General features: G+C 43.4%; 2 protein-coding genes and 1 non-coding gene across 3 annotated transcripts in view; all 3 read left to right on the plus strand.

Annotated features, from left to right (window-relative positions):
- The window catches only part of LOC118474221 (probable cytochrome c biosynthesis protein), a 13,505-nt gene extending 11,342 nt beyond the window's left edge, over positions 1-2,163 (plus strand). The window contains exon 1 of the mRNA XM_035963709.1: positions 1-2,163. This exon is cut by the window's left edge and continues 11,342 nt beyond it. The gene's annotated coding sequence lies outside the window, so the exon portion shown is untranslated.
- Positions 1-2,165, plus strand: part of LOC118474220 (uncharacterized) — a 7,391-nt gene extending 5,226 nt beyond the window's left edge. The window contains exon 1 of the mRNA XM_035963708.1: positions 1-2,165. This exon is cut by the window's left edge and continues 5,226 nt beyond it. The gene's annotated coding sequence lies outside the window, so the exon portion shown is untranslated.
- A 3,017-nt stretch (positions 2,166-5,182) lies between these two features.
- Positions 5,183-5,253, plus strand: TRNAC-GCA (transfer RNA cysteine (anticodon GCA)). Its single transcript has one exon. It is a non-coding gene; the product is annotated as a tRNA-Cys (tRNA).
- Positions 5,254-22,479: the final 17,226 nt, after the last annotated feature.

Here is a 22,479-nt window from a genome sequence, read left to right on the forward strand (position 1 = left end):
TATTGTGGTTTTTTCAGTAAAGACCCCGACCTATAAATATTCACAGCCCGGCTCATACGGGCGGACAATATTCACCCAGAGCCCCGTTGCGACCGCAATGCTGTTCTTGAAGGACCTTACCTTAGAGTAGAGCAAAAAAAGGGAATAGAAGTTAGGAAGACTACTGACGTAGGGCGGCGGGTGAGCTCAACCTCGAACCAAACAAGCAACGGATTGAGCAACTAGCGCTAGGCGCATCCTCTTGCTCCTTAACGACCGAGGGATGAAATCTTTCGACGACTAGGGAGGCCCGAGACCGATTCCTGTGGATCACTATAGAATCTTCTGGAAGCAAGCTAGGCTACCTTCTGGCTAGCTCTGCCATCTTAGAAAAATTCCTTCGCGCTTAGCTTAGTAAGCTAGCTTGGTAAGCTAAGCAAGCCTGGTTCTCCGGGCACTATGGTAGGACGTGGATCGATCATGACGAGAATGGACTTCTCCGTCATGTAATGGTTTAGAAGAGTCACGGTCCAGTTCCCCGCCGGGCTTTTTCCCTTCTCGACTAGACGAAGGAGATATTCATTCCATTCAGGCAGGTGAGGAAGGGCGGCGTCGGCTTGACCCTGTCTTCTCTGGGTCGGAGGCTAAGTTTATCATTCAGTGGTGAGGTGTTCATAGAAAGCAAGGCCTCGCCCAACGCAACGAGTGGCGGATTTGGTTTGGATGGGGTCTCGTCTCGCTTGGACGCTGGGGAGATCTGGATAGAGTCTTTCTCGCTCAGTAAAGAAGAGTACGCGCGCTACGGCTTACGCAGTGGATCTTCGGGCAACCGGCACATCCAATTCCGATCAACAACTTGGATGGAGGTATGGCTGAGTGGCTTAAGGCATTGGTTTGCTAAATCGACATACAAGAAGATTGTATCATGGGTTCGAATCCCATTTCCTCCGGTTGAACGGGCGGGCGAAATTACGTGAGAGAAAGAACCTCAGATTGATGGAGTCCGCCGTCGGACAGAATAGCACTACTTAGTGACTAGGAGCGGAGCGCCCCTTTCTTGTTCTTGGTGGCGTCTATAGCGAAGAAGACCTTCCCGAACGAGGGCCGTCCAGTCCCTGGGCGGCTCTCGGTTCTTGAGCAAGCTCCTCCACTGCGGGTAGGATGCTCATAGATGAAGAAAAGAGACTTTAGGCAAGTGGTTCTGGTAGCTCAGCTGGTTAGAGCAAAGGACTTAAAATCCTTTTTTGCTTGTTTCAGTGGGAAGAGCAAGGGGCATTGCCCTTGAAATCCTTCAGTGGTTCGAATCCACATCTGAGCGTCTTTTTTTTTTCGGTATGCCGCTCCGCGAGCAAGGAGCGCCGCGAGGAGAGCGAGAGAACGAAGTGGGCTTTGGTGATGTCGGAATTTGCACCTATTTGTATCTATTTAGTGATCAGTCCGCTAGTTTCTTTGATTCCACTCGGTGTTCCTTTTCCATTTGCTTCCAATAGTTCGACCTATCCAGAAAAATTGTCGGCCTACGAATGTGGTTCCGATCCCTCCGGTGATGCCAGAAGTCGTTTCGATATACGATTTTATCCGGTTCCTATTTTATTTATTATCCCTGACCCGGAAGTCACCTTTTCTTTTCCTTGGGCAGTACCTCCTAACAAGATTGATCTGTTTGGATCTTGGTCCATGATGGCCTTTTTATTGATTTTGACGATTGGATCTCTCTATGAATGGAAAAGGGGTGCTTCGGATCGGGAGTAACCACTAGTGAAAGGGCTAAGGGGGGAAGGACATAGGAAAGAGGGATGCCTACAAAAAATCAATTGATTCGTCATGGTAGAGAAGAAAAACGGCGCACGGACCGTACTCGAGCTTCGGATCAATGTCCCCAGAAGCAAGGAGTATGCCTGCGTGTTTCGACGAGAACACCGAAAAAACCTAATTCAGCTCTACGTAAGATAGCAAAAGTACGGTTGAGCAATCGACATGATATATTTGCTCACATTCCAGGCGAAGGTCATAATTCGCAGGAACATTCTATAGTCTTAGTCAGAGGGGGTAGAGTGAAAGATTCGCCAGGTGTGAAATCCCATCGTATTCGAGGAGTAAAGGATTTGCTGGGAATTCCGGATCGTAGAAAGGGAAGATCTAAATATGGCGCAGAAAGACCAAAATCTAAATGAATGGAAGATGCCTCTGGAACTTATTGGTTATTTTGGGGGGGCGATATGGAAGCAGCTAGCTTCCTTTCCCTTATTACGTTACCAGCCCACCGCTATTCCAAAAACCTTAGCTTCATATGGCTCCTCTATGATCAGGTTCTCAAAAGAATTTCCTTTCCTTGGAAAAACCAAGGACAACCCCTATCTCAGTCTCCTTTCTCTTTTGGGAGCAGAGCTGAGCTTCAAAGTTTAGAGTAACTATGAGATGAGATTTAGTGGAATGGATATGAAGAAAAGAAAAATGCTCTTTTCCTTCTTTATCTTTTTTATCATCTCTTCTATTTTTGTCTTACTGGGGGGGACGCACTGGTCTTACGACTTGCTTACTCACTGAGCAAGGAAGCCTTAGTCAGGCTCTTACTTCGGAATGGCTGCTCCTCCGTGACTCTCATCATGGCCGTTGGATTCGCTCTACGGGCCTTCTTCCTCGCTACCGGAGGGGGGCTATCCATGGCAAATTACATGATGCACGGAGCAGCCGAATCCTCCAATTCGGCCTTATTTACTTATACTTCCGATTCCTATTTGGTAGAGGATTCGGCCAGTTCCGGGCGTAGTAGAAGTACCACCTCGTCGGTCAATCAACCGCTTCAGGGGGAACAAGCTACGCCTCCCGCTCTTCCTGTTATGCAGGAAGCAGCTAATCGGGCTCCGCCCTACGTCCCCTACCCCCATCAACTAAATGAAATAATAGGAGGGGATAGCGTAGAATCCATTCAGAGGCGGCTGTTGGGGACTAATTGGAATCCTTCAGCCCATGACATAAGAATGGCCCGGATTCAAGCCGAAGACCTATTTGAGGTCAAGGTTGACATAATCCGGAAGATGGCGGGCCTGCATCCAAGTGGCGATTGGATGGGACGGGGGGCGCGGGCCCTGGACAACCCCCGTACGGCCACTGGTGAAGAACACTTGGCTAGGTTGCATCAAATGCTTGACGACCTACAGAGCGGGAATTTTCCATCTGCAACCTTCTGTCGAAAGAGTCCGCTTACGGGCGGGTGAGGATCAACACTCTGCCACCTAGACATGGCTCAAAACGAAGGGGTAAGGCCAAGTGTTCTTAAAACAAAACTCTCAGTGCACTTCGGAGCACGGTCTTCCGTTAGGTCCTTTACGGACGACGAAAGCCAGCCCCTTGGCTATACTCTACTCTTCGCCTCCGGCTGTTCTTTCCTTTTGGCTCGGCGGAGCTGAGCTGGGTTCCATTACACTCTGTAGGAAATGCATAGACAGTCCACGCAGCAAACCGAGGCCCTGCGTGCGCCGTACGTACCGCCTACGAATAATAGGTAGCCCCACCCCAGGCAGAGTTTGTGAGCCGTGTAATAGGCGACCATTTCGCGCGGTTCGGGGGGCACTTGAATAAGCCGCCGGCACCCGGCTGCGTCTTTACCCCTATCCAATTTTTGGGCCAATTCCCCCTTCGTACTACCAAAAAATGAGATTCTTGCCGAATCCGAGTTTGCTGCTCCAACCATTACAAAACTAATACCTATTCTGTTTAGTACTTCAGGTGCTTCTCTAGCGTATAATGTAAATCTCGTAGCGGATCAATTCCAACGAGCCTTTCAAACTAGTACTTTTTGTAATCGACTCTATAGCTTCTTCAATAAACGCTGGTTCTTCGATCAAGTTTTGAATGACTTTCTAGTCAGATCGTTCCTGCGTTTCGGATATTCAGTCTCATTCGAAGCTTTAGACAAGGGTGCTATTGAGATATTGGGCCCTTATGGTATCTCGTACACATTCCGACGATTGGCCGAGCGAATAAGTCAACTTCAAAGTGGATCTGTTGTGCGAAGAGTGCGTTATGAACCGTGGCCGCCTACCTGCTTTGGTTGGTGGGGGCGGCTCCTCCGTTGTGGGTAAACGGGAAACCCGACTCTACGAACCCGAGGAAAGGCTGCACAGCTTCCGTAGGGTCGTTAAGACCGGAGCTTTTTGTAGTGCTAGCAGGAATGCAAGTGAATGAATCCAATCCCCTTTCAAATCGGCGAGGTAATACCTTATTGAAGTAGGGCACGCTACGGCAACACAGGACTGACGGGGTGGGGGCTTGCTGTCTACTTGGCGAGCCTTCACTGCCCCCTTCTGTAACTTCCCTTCTTTCGTCCGTCCACGAGGCAGTCAAAAGAAAGAGAGAAAGGGGCGGCTATAACGCAGGAGTCGTGGCGGTTGTATGCCACAAGGTCCCTATAGACAAGGGGACAAGTGAATCATCGCTTTTGGGCGCAGGCAGCCCTCTACCATCCATCCCATTGCATTCCTCTCATAGAGTACTGTACCGTCTCAGACCAGATACATCTATGGAAAGAAAGGATTTCATAGAAAATATTCATTTTTCTCTTTTTTTGGATCCCCATGCATTCCGTTATTCCCGTAACTATGGATTGGATTGGATTGGATTGATTGATTGTCCCTACCTAACTAAATGGTAGTGGTCTAGGGAGCGCAATTGCTAGAGCACGGGAGAATGAAGAGTAATGATTTAAGCAAGAGCAGCCGGACGGACTACTATAGTCAGTCTAGTGACTACTATAGTCTTTTCTTTCTTTGTAGTTAAGTAATAATGTTTGGTATAGCAGCCTTTCCGAGCGAGTCTCTGGGATCTCCTGTAAACCCCCATGATGTGGTAAAGGGAGGGAGGATATTAGGGGAAGCAGTGAGTGGAGATTCCCCTGCGGAGAGCCGGATGAGGGGAGACCCTCACGTCCGGTTCGGAGGGCGGGGATATCCCGACCCTACTATCATTATGCCTTTGCAATGTTACTTGGTTCAACTCCATTTGTGACCTTTTCTCGTATGTGGGACTCTCTATCTTCTTGGGTAGATTCTAGATCGTCTTTCATTTTGTTAGTGAGTAGTTTTATTATTAATAAGTCAAGTCAAGAATAATAAGAGAACTGTAGGAGCTTGCCAGGACGGCTTGGTAAGCAAGCTACCTGTTATGTAGGCGCCAACTCCCAGTTCTTTCTCTTCTTTCTTTTGGCGGCATGGCCAAGCGGTAAGGCAGGGGACTGCAAATCCTTTATCCCCAGTTCAAATCTGGGTGTCGCCTGACCCACAAAATACTTTTTATTTCTTATTGTACTGATTGAACTCTACAAATTCTTGCCCTGCATAAGCAAAGGAAAGAACTAGGCCTGTCGATACTGGATTTTTCTGAATGCCTTAAAGTCTGATGTATAGTTTCAAAAAGCAAGTCGTTTTTTCAAGACAGTGTTTTTCATGCAAGGGTAGAGTCTCAATAGAAGTAAGGACTAGGTGTTTTAGCAGCACTGGTTTATGCATAATAGCTAGGTAAGAAAGCACAGTATTCGAGGGTCAGTAACTAGAACTAATAGAAGAGATGGGATAGTGATATTTCTTGAAATAGATATATATATGGGATAGTGATATTCCTTTCACCGAGCAAGAAGAGATGGGATAGCTGATATGAACTGTCAAAGAAAAGAAGGCACTCATCTTTAGCGTGGATATCATAGGTATAAATGAAAGAAACAACTTCCTGATTCCTGTTTCTTTAGCGTGGATAGGATCTAATAAGCAAGCACCGGTCAAGTAGAAGCAGAAGCAAGGTAGGTCAAAGATAAGTCACGGATAGAAAAGAAAAGCACTGCTTTCCTGTAGAGGAAGACTCTCTTCGGGGAAGAGAGGATTGATTTCTCGGACAACAGCGAAGGGAAAGAAAGGGAGAAGCAGAGGAAGAACATCCGGATTGAGAGCAGGTAGGACTTTTGACCCTATACGTTGACCCTAGAGAATCATACTTTGATCAGATTCAGATCCGCCAATGAGGAGAGTGACTCGGATGCAGATACTTACAAGTGCCAGATGCGCTAGACGGCTTTCTAATAAGGTTGGCTTGGATGAAGCGAATGTTGTTGTGATACGGCTCTCTTCTCTTCTGCTGTACTAACGAGAAGACTAACGAGAAGGGCTTTCTTTCCTATGAACCGAGGAAATGGAATGCATGGTTGCCTCTGGCAGAGCGGTGGTATAAGACTATCATACCTCACAGAAATGTACCCCCTTTCAATGTATGGCGGAACCCTTAATCAGTGAAGTGATGGTCCCAGGGCCAGAATCTCCTGCTGCTGAATTCTTGGCTGAGAAACAGCAAATGATTGCGGCGCGGAAGGAAAATTGAGCTCAAGCCCGGGAAATTTGCAGATCAACACAGAAGTGAGAGATCTTTGCGGTGATATGGTCTACCTTAAGCTACAGCCATACAGGAAAATTCTGGGGTCAGGAACGAAGCTAGCTAGAAAGTTCTATCTTTCTTATTCTTCAGAAAATTGGTCCAGCAGCCTTGCGCCTCACACTGCACAGATTCACCCAGTCTTCCATGTGAGCCAATTTCAGAAGCATCTTGGGCCTAAAGCTGTTCCCACTTCCTATGGTCACCTCAGATGATCAAAACGGAACCATTTGCAGTGTTGAGCACTCGTTCTGTTTCTGACGGTATGGTGGTGAAATCTCAATGGAGGATCAAATTAATCTGGCGGCAGAAGACTCAACTTGGAAGATTGCAGTTTCATTCAAAGCTCTTTTCCACAGTTCGACTATGCTATGCAACGCTGAAGGCTTGGTTCCCAGAACGATATCCTTGAGTTGAGGATGAGGACAAGGATTGCTTCAAGAGGGAGGCCTGGCCTGTCATGAGAAGAATCGAGGACCGTCGATGAAGAGCATCCAACGGCCATGATTCCATTTACTTTACCACCAGTTTACGTTTTCAGTTTACGCTTCCTCTCTTGCTTTACATTTCGTTTACAGAATTGCAGCTGCTGTAATCGGGCTATGGCTATAAAAGCCGAGACTTAGAGAGAGAGGGATAGCTAGCTAGAGAGAGAGGGTAGTGATTCTCAAGATCGAGATTAGTGGGCAGTGCCGGTATCAGGAATGCTGGTAAAGAGTTTGTCTTGTCATTCTTGTAAGGTGCGCCAGCTTAGTCTACGGTGACCTTTCCCGGTTGATAGGTTGCACTGCCGTGAGTAGATAGGGTGAAATGCTCGGCTCGCATTATCATTATATAGATAGATTTCTAGCATGAAAGCCGTATAGCGTTAGCGCATCCTCTGAGATTTCTTGCTTGTCTGAGTTCACATCCTTGTTGCGGGGAAGGCCAGCCCTAAAACTGGTATTGGAATGACCCGAACTTCACTTAACTTAAGTAGAGCCCGCATCTCGTCACGAAAGATATCTGATGAATATCACACGGCCGAATCTTCATTTGAGAATACCCAGACCTGAAGTCCATGGAATAGCTGATACGCACCCTGATATTGGTCAAACAAATCATCGATCCTGGGCAATGGCTACTTATTCTTGATTGTCACTTCATTGAGAGAGCGATAGTCCACACATAGCCTCATAGATCCATCCGCGCTTTTGAACAAAGAGCGAAGGCTTTGACAAGTAAAGGCTCGGGAGCTAACAAAAACCAAGGATCAAAACCAAGTTTAGCGCAAACAGCAACGGGAAAGCGGCCCTTTTGGTCCGGTTGCCCGGCGTGGTAAAGGACTTTCTACGAGGATAGGAAAGAGTGGGGAGTGAAAGGTTAGTTTCGCTTTCCTGTTGAGTGCCAATTCCATGCATTCAACCTGATCCATTTTATCCCTTTCTCCCAGGTGCAAGTCTATTATTGAGGAACTGCGAGCTAGAGCTTACTCAACCCAACTCAAAATGTGTCGGTTACTTCTTGTGTTTACAGCTCAAATCTCTATGGTCGTCTTGACATCCAATTGCTGCAGCTCAAAATACCCATTGCCGGCGTGTCCAAGACTACTACCTACAAAAGCAAGCCCTAGTCTTTACAACTGCTACTGTAGCTATCTATACCAATTCCCTAGTACCACTGTCAATGCCATGCCCTAACTTCTATTCATATCCAGTAAGAACTCCAAAAGCAAGTCAACTCCTATTAGAGTAAGTAGTAAGTAGAGTTTAGGGAGGTTGAGGAGTGGAAGCTTGCTGTGGCCTAAAGGCTAGTATCATAAAGGTGTGTAAGTTCAACTCTTGTAGAGCCTCCATCGGATGCCGAGTATATTGCGTATTTGCTCGTCCCTTCCGATAGAAAGGATCCGTTTTCCGTTCTTGGGATGGATATCGATGACGAGGACCCGTTACCGTATCTACAGCAGGGTAGGGATGGCTACGTTATAGGATTAAACAGTCTTCCCATAAGCCTACTACTACCGATACCGATACCTCAACGAATAGAGATCTTGTCTTTCGCTCTCCTCCAACCAAAAGTGCCACATTACAACCGCATTTACTTCACTTTACTTCTCTGCATGGGGGGTAGACCCTTAAGCGGATATTGAGAAAAGGAGTTATTCGGTAAGTTGCTTTCAAAGGAAAAACAGTGGTTTTTTTTGTTGGGCTGTGGTTAGAGTTGTTTGAGGAAACCGAGCAACCTCGCGCTTACCCGAGTAAATTCATGCCTAAACGAACGATATCCACTACTGGAAACCAAAGAGCTGATTAATGAGACTTTTTCCATTCAAGGCCTGCCTATGAACCTATACCGCTACAGGAAACTTCCTGATTTACTAGACTTCTACAAGCTACCTCAACCAGTCTTGTCCGCTAGAAAAGTGCCGGAATTCGGAGAGCACTTCAAGGCATCGAGCATAAACAAGATACGATGGAACCTCACCTGCCAACTACTTTTTACTTATTACTTTGTCGAAATGCAGGCACTCGGGGGAATACGTGAGAAAGCTATACTAATCTTTAAAAGATACGAATAATTACTCCACTTCCCTTCGAGGATGGTTCCAATACTGCAATGGGCAACCCGTACTAGACCTCTCTTTCACTTGTACCTGTACTTGTGTTGCAACCTAAGCGAGGAATAAAGACTTGTTCTAGTTGCCCTGGTTGGCCCTGCGCCATAAGCCCAAAAGTGCCGGAAGACAGACCCCTCAAGGATGGAACAACTACCTTGACTTGCCTTGACTTTCCAACCCGTTACTGCACTTTCCCAATCCTACCCAGCCGAAAGCATATTCCGGGTTTTCCTCATTGTTCAATCCAATAACCCTTCCAATACAGGAAGTACGATCTATCTATAACGATTCTTGGAGGGTTCGAGGTGTGCTGCCTTTCATGATTAATGATTTCATAAATCAATTGAACTTAACAGGTAAATACCGTTTTGGTCCCGTTGTTTATTATCAAATAAATATTAAGGAGATTCCGCCTTTAATCTATGATGTGATTCGTATGGAAGCATCGAAGGGCTATTTATGGTTGGATGAAAGGAATCTGGATACTCATAGTCTTATAGGAGTGTATAAGTGTAGAGTTCCTATGGACCTACTTGTATTGAAGGGGTTATCTAATGTTATTTTAACAACAGTTATTAAAGCTCAGCCTAACATTTCTAAATTCAAAGATCTGAAAGCCATGCATTACGCATTCTTGAATCGACAAGAAAATGTCGTTAAAGTCGTTAGTATTGATTTGAGTGATTGTATGAATTATATACCTACTTCGCGTATATTAACATCCCAGAAATTTACAAACCAATATGGAGTATATTTCAATCTGGTTTGAACGGATTATAGATCTCCCTATCTATGACTTTCATAATCACTGCTTTTTCCCCTCCACGGGGTTAACACCTATAGGTGAAATAACACACGTTATATTGCATAATTTCTATCAGAATACTGTAGATTCCTTGCTCGAGTCTCGGTATCCGGGGATCACTATAGTCGATACGGTCATGAACTATTTATTCTTTGTAAACAACTGACGAATTCACAATCGACGATTGTGACATAGATAACATATTAGAAGTACTAGATCTATATAGTGTAGATATTAAGTGGTCGTCCGATGGGTTATTACTGGCCGACAACAATGACAAAGCTCTTATCCTTCATGAGGATGGCTGCCTTGAGGTGTGGAATTCAGAAGACATTTGATCATGGTATCCCTATTGTAAGAATACCCGCGAAGGTAAAGCTAGATAGGTCTACTCGGCAGATAGGAAAGCCTACCTCGCAGAAGATATCTACCATGATGCTACTCGGCTCTTAGAGGACTGATCGATCTTTTTTCAACTCGCTACTCATCTCCAGCTAGTAGATTAGCTCTTCTCTTCCTGAAACTTACACCCGGAAATATAGGGTTATAACGAAAGGTTAATAAAAACTCAATCTTTAGTGATATGTATTGATCATGACAAATATCATTTCAACTTGAAATAATCAAACGCTAAATCTACGCTATACGCTTTATACATCACTAAATAGAAATGGAAATAATGAAATAAGCTCTTGAATGTTTTCCCTGTCTCAAGGGGGGAGAAACATCTGTATTCACAGCGAAAGAAGCCCACTTTCCCACACTTCTTTCCCACACGGCTACCAAGTAGTTGGTAGTGGTGGCCTCGGTATTTGTATATACCTACTAAACCGGGATATAAAAATGTTTTTATGCTGAGAAAGCTGCAGGGAATCAGTGAGTAAAACAACATTTAATAATGGATGCAGTAGTCATCCTCGCCTTTATCAAGCGAATCCGCCTGAGTACCATTAGTATTATCACAACTCCATACAGGATCACTAGCTAAGTCCAAGATTCTTCTTGTATTCCAACCATCTACTAACCCCTTCATCTGAAGAGATATCATCAGTATACCTCATGTATACCTTGATGATTTTATCACGACAAGATTCCCATCTAACTAAAGATATTTTTTTAGTTTTACTCATCCATAAACATGAAAAGCACTTAAGAAGAAGATCTTTCGGAATCACTATAGATTTGATTCTATCCTTAGTAATATCAACACTTCCAAAATCGGGAATCAATGGATTCTGTAAATCAATCATCATACGATATAACATAGAGCGCTCTTCCACGGAGAAGAAGTGTTTATCTTTAGGATGTTCGTTTTGTATTGCAGGTAGAAGTATATGATCAAATAAAAATTTGTTTATTATGATGAGTGGGTGCCCCATACGAAAGATTGATTCCCTATAAAGGGTCGGCAAAATCCAAGCATATTCAGGCATAGTTATAAAATTATCATGTACTGCGTATATAGGAATTGAGGAAGCATTCTCGAGTTTATTGATAAACTCAACAAGCTGGATAGCAGTAAATGCATCCTTTGATGGATGAAGTTGGCAAAGGTTGAGGTTGAGCTCTTTCTAATATCGTTATCGTTTAACGGTACAAGCATTTTAGCCGATGTTGTTTTAACCTCCTTTTCGTTATTTTTGGTTGTTTCATACTGTATTTTCATTTTTACGCGTTTACGCCGCTTATATGTTTGCAGCGTTACCCAGTACGGCGTACTATATACCACCGGTTTATCCTGTCCTGCTCCAACCAGCTAACATAATTGATAAGATCCATAAGATCTTTCATTTTTTCCAAAATTCTCTTTCCAATATGTAGAAATATGTTTTGAAATTAGGTTTATTCCCTCGGAATCCGACTTACCCTTTAATAGATCTTCAACATCCTTTTTTAAGGTATAATCGGTTTTCCCATACATCATGGGCATAAACATTTTCTTTACCACATTGCGATCAAATATACTAACAATCTTAGCTAATACACTTTCTTGATCTTTTTCATTACGTGTAAGTAGTTTAATTACTAGTTCTATCTTTTCTTCAGCGATGAGATAGTTTATTAAACAATCCCGCATGAATTCATATATATCCCTGATATATCTGCCATCCGTATTTGGGGTTTTTAAAAGATTTGTATGTATCCCATAATCAATATCCAACAAAAAGTAACTCATCATCTGATAAGCACTTGCTGAGGCATCTGGGATACTGGTTGTGTATCGCAGCACAGACAAGTCTCCTGTATCCGCGTACGTCTTCAAACTTATACATGATGATATATACTGAAATGGGTGCCTGCAGCACAGTGTATCCATAAAGATATCTTTTTCAAGGAATGTAGGTTTACTTACCATATCTGGTATTATTTTAGAGATAAACTCCATAGCGTCTTGGTATACACCAAATTTAGATTTATGGTATTGCCGCTGATATAAGGAAATTATGGAGGATTCTATCCTCATCATCACTATTTATAGTATGTGCTGCTGAGTCATCACTTTCATCAAATATGATGAGTGATCTCACTAAATCACGTTCGTGGAAATGGAAGGGTCCATGGCGGTAATTTCGCCCCCTGAAGTCCAGAAAGATTGGAAAATAGATTTTATAATCTAGATAAGCCTCAGCTATTTTCATAGTATATAGTTCGAAGGTTGACGCGTGTATATTTTTTAACAATACAGGATTTCAACTCACTATATCGATAAATCGTTGAAAGCTCCTCGTGTTTAAACAAAAGGCTAGATAGTAGCCTGAGCGCCTCCTTTCGTTTAAATAAAGCTAGATTCTTCGGCCTGAGAAGCCCCACGGACACTAATACACTCCAATGTTTTTGTATAAAATCATAGACTAATTTATTAATTCGATAGGGCTGCCGCTGAAGCTTCTTCACAGCACTCAACACTGGTTGAGATCTCTCGCGATCGATATGTATGTCAAATACACCATAATCTTTTTCACTTAAGAGAGTCGGACTATCTCCACTCTCCCTTTGTAGGGTTGTGAGGTAACCACCTCTATAACTCGATAGAGGGGTCAGATTCGTTATATATGGATCCGAGACTTCCGCGGTTGCGGTGGGCCGTAATTCCCAATCGGCTGGAGGGTATACCATAGGTAAGGTTGAACAGAAGGGTAGATCTTTAATGTCAAATAGACAATCTACATAGCCCGGGTATATTACATTTTTTGGCTTCTTATTCTTCTTATCAAAGAGAAAAACAGGTTTTTTGACTTCTATCAATTTCCTGCTAGCCAGCCAGCCAAACAGGGCTTCCCCTATACCGGGCTCCTTATGTTTACTGATTCGAACTCTTTTTCGATTCGTTTGTTTTGATATGCTCTTTTTCTTTCTATCCAGCTCGGAATGTACATCACCATTAAAGGTATCCACACCTTTATCTTGCAATAAGATGTTTTCATCTTCATTTATCTGCTTATCACCCCGCTTAGCTTTTTTGCGCTTTCTACCCTCAGCGATTATACGATTATACTCAATCTTAGCTGCGGAATCTAGTTCACTCACCAATGTAGCAACTTGAACACTAGCCTTCTCCAAAGCAAACACATTAAACTGCTTGCTTAAGACAAATACAACTATACATTCCAGTGTATAGGTGCCCATAGCTCTAACGATATCTAGATCGTCTGGTTTCTCTAACTTATCAAGAAGGTAATCCTTTGCTGTTTGCTCATCTATATTGATGAACTTATTCTTCAACTGACCTAATGATTCATAGACATTGGCCTCATAAAAATACATAGTCATACGTTCTATTTTAGTTTGAATGCCTTTTAATTCCTCAGCCGTCTGATTGGTCTTATTATTAGAATGATCTAGTAGTGTATTAAACACTTTATCTTTATTTAAGGGTTCCCTGTACCCCGAATTCATCATAACCTCATTTTCATATGTTTCAATGAATTCATCCCAGAATTGGTAGAGTTTTCCCATATCCTCAGCTGTGCGCTGACCCCCTGGAGGGATCCAGTGTTCAGCGTTGTACTTATTATTTTGCAAACCCCAACGTTTGACTGTGTCAACATTGATATCTTCTGAAGTACCGACTTCTACACCCCGCCTTAGTCTCTCCCATTCAGCCTGCATAGACTCTCCTAGCTGCTCTCTTTTTTCATCCTCTAAATCAGGGTCTCTATCCGTTGATACCCTAACTGACTCCCTGATCGGGTTATAATTACAGTTAAAGAAATCGCTCTTAATTTTATCTTTCTGCAATTCTAATTCACGCATTTCTTTCTCATATCTAACCTCATACTCGTATTCTCTATATTCCAATTCAGGAATCTGACTCTTTTTCAAGAGTCTTTTCACTTCGGCCAATTTTTTTGCTGTCAGTGGAGGATAGTTCATATTTTTCTTTTTTGTGTGTCTTCTTGCAGGTTGGATTTATTTAGTTTGAGACATGTAAGGACTTCTCCGGAGAGGTATTCTCTGCAGTTCTGTCCATCTCTGTCGGCACCATTGTTATCTGTCTCTTAATAGTAGAGGATCGCCGACGCCCTGTCTTTGAAGTAGATACCTGGTTGGTATCTTTATGTAGATTGGAAATGTGCTTGTATACTTTTCTATTGCCCAGTGACTCTGAGAAAAGTGGGAAACCATGTCAAATCCGCATGCTTGGCCTTCGGATTCGTAGTCATAGGTGCCTTGCTTATATTTATTTTCAGACAGGCGGCATAGGATCAAAGGTTTCGAACCAAGAAGTTTCCCATTCCTTTGGCGACGCAGGGAAGTCTCATTTGGAATTTCATATAGCCAGTGGAAAGAGGCGGTTTCTGAGAAGCATCCAAAGGCACTGCGAAGAATATCCATGGCGCTAAGGACTCGATCGGAGGTGCCTTCCTCAGGAAGAATGGTTGGGAAGAGACATCATGAATCCTCATTCTTTCGAATGAACTTATATGAATTATGCATTTTTCTCGTTTCCGTCCATTTATGTTCATCCACATTTTAGAAATAGAAATTCATCCCGAAATAACCAACTACCGCTTTCCTCGAACTCTGGCTTCTGCATTAAGTTAAGTGAAGGTAGTCTAGGGTAAGGCCCGAAGAAGTCATTTAAGAAATCGAATAAGAAGCTCGAAAGAAGTGAAGGCGTATCAGATACGGATCAGTCTCTTTCCCCGTAGGCATGAGTACGGCACCCTTGACTGGTTCTAACCATTCATTCTTCCCTGGTTCGACGCTTTCTCTAGTGGAGTGGATATGTGTTCGTCTACTTGACCTTTGTTGGTTCATACATACCTTTTCATTCCTGCTAGTAAGGCATCCCAGCTTTGCCTGTCCCCACGACTGCCCGCATCAACTTGAAACCGGAGAGCACTGGCACTGAGATACCTTACTTACTGAATTTCCTGCTGGCCTTCCCTTACCTGCCCTTCCATTTAGGTTGACGAATGGGATTTCCTTTTCTAGAAACACTGGGAGACTGGGTCTTCTCAGACAGAGATGGTTCTGCTCAGCGAGAGAACGAGCATACGAATCAATTCCATGCCCTGAACTTTGAACCAGAGATCCAGCTGGCACTTCTCTTTTGATTCATAACCCTTGCTTTGGAATATCCGGTTGACTTGGGCAGTTTCTTCTATATCTCGAATGCTTCAATCGCCAGGCCAGGTTCGATCAAAGAAGTTGATAGCGCGAAAGCTGTTTTAGTTAGTCACGTGCATCCTCGCCTCTTGCTGAGTCAGGCTATCAAGCCGTTGCGCTGCGTCTATCCGTTTTCTTGTTGGGTCAGGTTGAGTTCTAAGCCCGTGTAAAGTGAGCTTGGTCTGGAGCAAGCTTGACTCGTACAATAACTCGTCTCGTCTCGTATAGTATAGACGTTGAAGAAGCAGTCAATGGTGCCTGCTCTAGAAAATGCATATATCAATCAAGGAAGTGTTCCAGAATTCGTCGTATCCTGAGGTGAATCTTGCTTGTTTTGCTAATGACGTAAATGGAAATGAAATGAAATCTTGCTTCGTAATGAATTCCGCGAATCAAGAGCTGGAAGAGTGCTTTCAACTCACTCCAAGGGGCAAGGGATGGCACTATCACGACTGAATCGCCTATTCGACTAGTGCCAAGCGACCGATATCCTGATTGCCAATCGAACCCATAGGGACAAGAAACAGATCAAACAAACCATTCACATCACATGACCCTGACACTGTGCCTATCTCGTCTCGTAAGAAAAGAATTGGGTGGAGAAGCTGGCCTGGTCAATCCAAGAAAAAAGGATCCGTCCGATTCAGTGGTTTCGCCCATAAGGGAAGCATACTTTGATCAGAAAGGCGGGTCCTCTACGCTTTGAAAATAGCAGGTAGTAGGCCCATGGGAAAACAGACTTGCTCAAATCCATATTCTTGTTTCCCGAGGCAAAACCCACTAGTGAGTCAAGTGAAAGTCCTCCAATCTGTGAGGAGAGGAAAATCCTTATTGCATAGTTGAGCAACTATCTACTATTGATGACTGAGGCATTACAACGACGAAGATTGCAGATTTGGAAAGAGTATCATTGTCTGACAACTCTTCCTTTATACAGGAAGCAACAGTAGGAAATATGAGGAGTTTATGTTCACATCCACCAACCTACCAGCTTACTAGGACGGACTATGAAGAACTGCAGCGGATGACAATGGCGCTTCTATTCGAATCGAACACAAAGACGACCCAAATACAAATACTATTTCATTTCATTTAGTAGAGTAGAGTAGAGTAGAGGAGGGGAGCCCCACCTTTGATATCCAGTCGTGTGCCTGCCTGCTCTTAGATATGATTATTTCGATTAGACCGCTCTGCTTTGATCGGGATCTTACTCCACTAATGGTTCTGTTTTCGTACCAACTGCCCGGCCTAGCGCTTTAAAAAGGGCTGTCTGCATTACTGGAAAAAAAAGTAGTAAAATAAAAGTAGGGGCCACGTAGACTATTCTGAGGTGGTATGCTAAATCCATGATCCACTGATGTAGCTAGTGTGACTAAAGCTGCAGCTATTGGCTTAACAGGTTCTAAACTCTCCCACCCGATAAAGGAATTGAAAGACTACCCCGGGCCCGGGCCACGTAGACTATTCCCTTCCGCGGACATTCTTTTATAGTCTAGAAGGAAAGTAGCAAAGCCGAACGCAAATACACATGCAAATTGCGTCGACTACCTCATCACTGTCCAAAATGGGGGATACCGCTATTCATACATGGATGGACGAGGGACTCCGCTGACAACATCAGTAGATGACTTTTCTCTTTTCTCGCGGAATGCTATTAACGTTGGAAAAAACACAGCTCTCAAACTCACCCGGAGGGTGATAGGTAGAAGCATTAGTACCTAACGGAGCGGTATCTAACCAAAAAGGGAAGGGAGGTGATGTTCTTTTTATAAACAGGATGGAGCATGGCTTCCTTTCTTCTTAGATACATTTCATTCATTCCATTTCTCTATAGTTTACACTATAACATCTTTTAAATCCTGACAGATCTCGAAAAGGGTGGGGGCACTAGAACCAAATCTACATACACATCGAAACTTCCTATCTCAGCCAAGCTAGCACCTTCATCCCACCAATGCATTGTACGACTCTCCACCCTCCGCCTTGCCTTTTCCTCCCTCATGAAATCCAAATTTCCCGCAATGAAATTCGATTTCGTTCATGTGCAAAACGGCCCTGAGATCCGGGACTGGTAAAACATGGGTGCCCCATTTTCTTTTCCGTGCTCCGCCTTAGTGCCCTTATGAAGGCGGCGGGGAGTCCTTAGCCTTTGAACCAAACTCTAGGGAACGCTCAATTGCCTGACGTCTCAACTGCAATGGTGAACTCAGTGACATACACTGAAATGGATTGCATCTATTGTTCCAAACAAGGCTGATATTAGCAGGGCAAGCCCTTCCATGCAATTTCTTGCTTCGCTCTACAGACGAAAGTGCCGGATAGTCAATGGTAACCAGAAGATCTATGGTTTTCGAGAGAAGGTAATTGGAAAAACGATTCATTCCTTTGCTTTCTTTCAGATATATATTCAATAAGTCTGACCTTACCTGAAAACGAGATTCATGAAGAAGCCCAAAAAGTGCCGGGCTTAGTGCAGCCCAGTTCCTAGCCAGTGTTCAGTTATTTTTTCAGAGCTGTCCTCCTTCCCTTTAAGCTGCTCTCTATTTGAAGCCAAAGTCACTATTTCTATCTTTCCTGTTATTTCGTACCTAGTAGTATATATGGAGAATACCAAAAAGCTATCAATTACGCATAGGAGTTGTATAAAAAAGGGCCCTGACTTGTTGAAGTGCTTATTTTTTAGAGAGATTGACTTTTCTTTCAAAAGGATACATCAACCTGTAGTGAACCGGGCCACCGAGCTTGCTTTTACCGCTCTTACAGCTCTCTCTCTTCTTTTTTTTTGGTAGTTTGGCCAGGAAAGAGAAAGAGGAATGTACCCATTTCTATTTATCCATTCTAATAGAAAGTACCCAAAATGTTTTTTAATGTATGGAGCAGGCGTATGAGTTGATATCTTCAAGAGTCAAATCCTTTTCTTGCCCACCCAAAAGAAAAAAATCGTTACGAGCATCTCCAAAATGGAATTGAAAAGCTCCAATTTCCATAATGGTAGCGGGGAAATACCCAGGGAAGAATCATTCTTTTAATCATCCAGATCTATCAATTTGCGAATTCAATAAAAAACGGACTGATCCTCGGAATACACCATTATCTTTCGAAGTGCGTAGTCAATACTATGTTATATTATATTCAAAGAAACAAGTAAAAGAGTAAAGGCTTCGCCCTTCAATACCACACTTCCAATCTAAATTCCTACGAGATTGACGTTCGAAGAAAAAGACATGGTTTGATAGAAACTTTAAGTGGGTATCAAATAAGCTGGAATGAATGGTATCAATTTCTTCTTTTCTATACTGAATCTGCTTCGGTATCTCTTTCTTCCTTCCCTTCTGTAAACCAAGCAGTGACTAGCCTCTGGCACTCACTTTCCAAAGCACCAATTGACTTGCTTTCAGAACAACCCTGATCAGTTATACCGGAAATACCACCCGTACTACGTACGCCATTCCCAACGCGGAGCGCCTTTATTTTCGTATTGAACTCCGCTAGGAAGAAAAAGTTAGACCGTAGCCTAGTCACTCTTCTTTCCAATATACTTATAAATAATCGTGGCCGGCGCAAACCTAGCACCGCGTTGACATCTTCGCTTCAAAAGCTTTCATTTTATTTCTTTCAAAGGAACATGAACTAGGTTATTTACGGGAAGTCGTCCAGTCTAGGAGCACTCCCTTAGATTTGTAGAACGTGAACATGAGTGGTAGACTGAACACCCACACAATCTCTATTTGACAGAGCAACACCTTGAACGAAATCAAAATACTAAACAGAGTGGGTTACCGGCTCTACGACCCCATTCCGGGGCACTACTGTAGAGCTCTTTGGGCCTTCCATCTTTCTTTCGTCGTTTCGCACATAGATACAACTGTACTCTCTATTAGAAACTATATAATATAATAAAAATGGAAGTACTTTCGAGTAGTCTTACATTCACATCTTTAACTACTCGTTTTTTCCCGTTGCTAGCTAGCGTCTCACCTTCTTTTCCGAAAACGTAGGAACTAAAGAGGCCGGCCTTCGGCAAAGGGAAAGCGTGAAAGGATTTAAAAAAGGGGCTTTTCCCAACGGGGGATCTAAATATGAGGGATACTTGATCCTCAACTCTATTCATACAATCCTAAAGCTATTTATAGCTTGCTGATACTCCGGATACCTGCTCCTTAAGCTGGTTCTCTTCTCTTTGGGAGTTCTCAGCCGCTTCAGCTATTATCCTGGAACGATCTAATTTCAACTGAGAGACTTGCGTTCTTACTTCCTCAAGTGATCCAGGGTAGCTCCCGTTCCTACCATCGTTTAAAGTATCTATCCACTGGATCCAAGCTTGAACCAAGTTATATCGAAAGGCAACCCGATCACAATCTTGGATTGAGCTTAGAACGAAATTGGCGAGGGTGCGTGCTGGTTATGACCAAACCTCTGGCAGTTCTGTGTTTTCTAGTTGTGGAGAAGAGCCAGTCCCCAATTCTGGCAATAGAGAGGGCCTGGTCAACGTCCAACGTTAAGTTGAATTTCAAGTGGGCGCCTAAAAGTGTTATTTTGTGGAAATTATACTTTATTTATGCAAAAATTATTAAAAAAATACCGCTGGGATATGATATGTAAAAACTTTATTAGGAATCCTTTATTTATGGAAAAACGAGGTGGTTTTTTCACGGAGTTTCTAGGGGCGTAAGCAAGGGAAAGATCGGGCTCCAAAGACACGCAAGAGCGAATAATAGCGAAAGGTGAAAAATAGCATCTCATGTGGTGACTCCCATTGCAGAAGTGTAGAAGGCAAGCGAAACATTAAGTAGGCAGCGGGCGGCACAGCACCCAGTTCCTGCAGCTGCACCCCCTTGTAAGTGAAATCGTTTGTTGTTATATGCTCTTTAAGAAATAAGATGAGTTTTAGACTTTTTAGAATGTATTCACCTTTCTTTAACAAAACTGTAGCAGAATTGATGTCGCTAATGCTGACTGATCTATAACGCTCGCTCTGATGCTTCTCTTCTATTCTATCGACACCGCTGGTAACTTACCACTTTGCTATAGCAGATCTGCTAGGGTTCGTGTCATCTAGACTTTACTCAACATCTCTGCTACCGAGCCTCCTTCTTCAAAAGGTGCCGATAGCTACTTATATACTTCCTTGAGATGGCTAGAACCTTCGAAACTGTCTTATCGCAACCCATAAGCTAGGACCAATCATCATTTTATTTGCATTTCAGAGCTGTTCCAGATTGCTATCTGTTCTTAGCTGCTCAGCTCTATTATTCAAAAGAGCTAATGCCAAACCTGATACGCACCAGTTCCACTACCTTATCCTGGGCACCGGCTAATCACTTCTCTATACTGCAAAAATAAAGGATGGTTATTGAATGACAGGAAGAGATCTATTAAAACTTTGTTGTGCTTCACTTCTCAGCTACCAAATAAGGATAAATGAGAGGCCGAAGTCAATGACAAAGATGAATTACGAAACAACTTATCCAATATTTGGATAGTCTTTATTTCTCAACTCATCTCTCTCTAGTCAGCTGCTTGCGATTCGATTCGAACCTTTCTGCTCCTCTTTGCTTTATTGCTGCTCCATCTCGGATCTGATCTGAGCTGCTATTCGCATCTATTCTCGAGGTTCTAACCATTTCTTGTGCATCATTCTTTCTGGATTTCTGCCAATCTCTTTCCTTGTGGATCTCATTCCTGGGTTCGGTAGGTTGATGGCTAAGGGAAGGTCTAGTCTAGTACGGATAGGAATTTAAGACTGGAGGATGCAAGAGAAGCAGATCTTCCTCGGCAAAAGGAAGAGAAGCAGAAGCCAATACAGCGGTGGAAAAGGATGGAATGTTGGACTATGGCCTTGCTTTATGGCAGTTACAAAACACATGAAGTTGAGAAGGGGTCCCGTATCAACCAACAAGCTATCCGTTGACCTATCTTGCCTAGCAAGAAAACGGCTTGCGCCTCACTCAAGCAAGTGCGAACGGGGCATTTTGAAAGTGAAATAACAGATTTTATATTGAATTAGGGCGTTTTATATGCCATCGATCTTCAGGTAACTCATTCACTGGATGAGAGAAAGTTCACGCTCCCTATCCCTAGTAGAAATTGATTACAAAACTGCCGCAGGCAAGATAAATATAAGTACAGGAGAGGAAATAGGAATGAATTAAAGAAAGTAGGACAGGTAAGCACTAGAGTAGAGGATGCATCCATAGAAAGCGGCAAGTTAGAATATTGATATTTATTTCCACACCATAAACAAAGTAACATAATGTGTGAAATAAACTTACAGGGGCGATCTTCCTATGCGATAGATTAGTTGGGCATATACGAAAATATGCAAACCAGGTTTCTTTCCTTTGTCTAGATTTTTTGTGTTCGAGCAATTTGGATTTCCAGCTGGGACTTCAACCGCAGTCTTGCCATTCTTTTTAATCACTGGTTCAATATTTAGATATCCCCGGATGTTCAACTTCAAGGCTAGGGTGGAGATGCTCCATTAGTGAAAGACCGATCTTCCCATACCAATCATCTTCCTCGCCCACTCAATGAATCCATCCTCGATTGAACTAGGGCTTCGCTTCGCTATTGCCTCTCCTGCCTTGTGTAGTGCCCTCTGGGGACTGCTCTAGTTCCCCAGATCTTAGCCAAATCAGTCAAGTTCAATGCTAAGGATTGAGGGTGACCAGTGGTCTTATGTGCATTCGGAAGAACCAACCTATACTAACATATAAGACCGAAGGGACAGACTCCTTTCCGAATGGTCTATGGGGCAGAAGCTATAATCCTCACTTTTTCCTAGCGTCTAGACACCACCTATTAGTAGTAAATCAAGAAAGCATTTAACCATCGTCTGCGTGCATCAATTATTGCTGCTTTCCGAAGATAGACTGAATGCTGAATGAAGAGAAGACTTATCTCCCGCCGTTGCTCGAGCCCGAGCTGCCGCTGTAGTGCAATGGGTCTTTCAAGGATCGAATTGGGCGTGATCTGGCCTTCATCCTCGAGGATATCCTGGACCTTCACATGAACACATTCAACGGGTCGATACCAGCTGCTTTTGGTAACCAGTCTCGGCTCTAGCACC

Source organism: Zea mays, unplaced genomic scaffold (genome assembly GCF_902167145.1).
Source record: "Zea mays cultivar B73 unplaced genomic scaffold, Zm-B73-REFERENCE-NAM-5.0 scaffold_23, whole genome shotgun sequence".
Lineage (NCBI taxonomy): Eukaryota > Viridiplantae > Streptophyta > Magnoliopsida > Poales > Poaceae > Zea > Zea mays.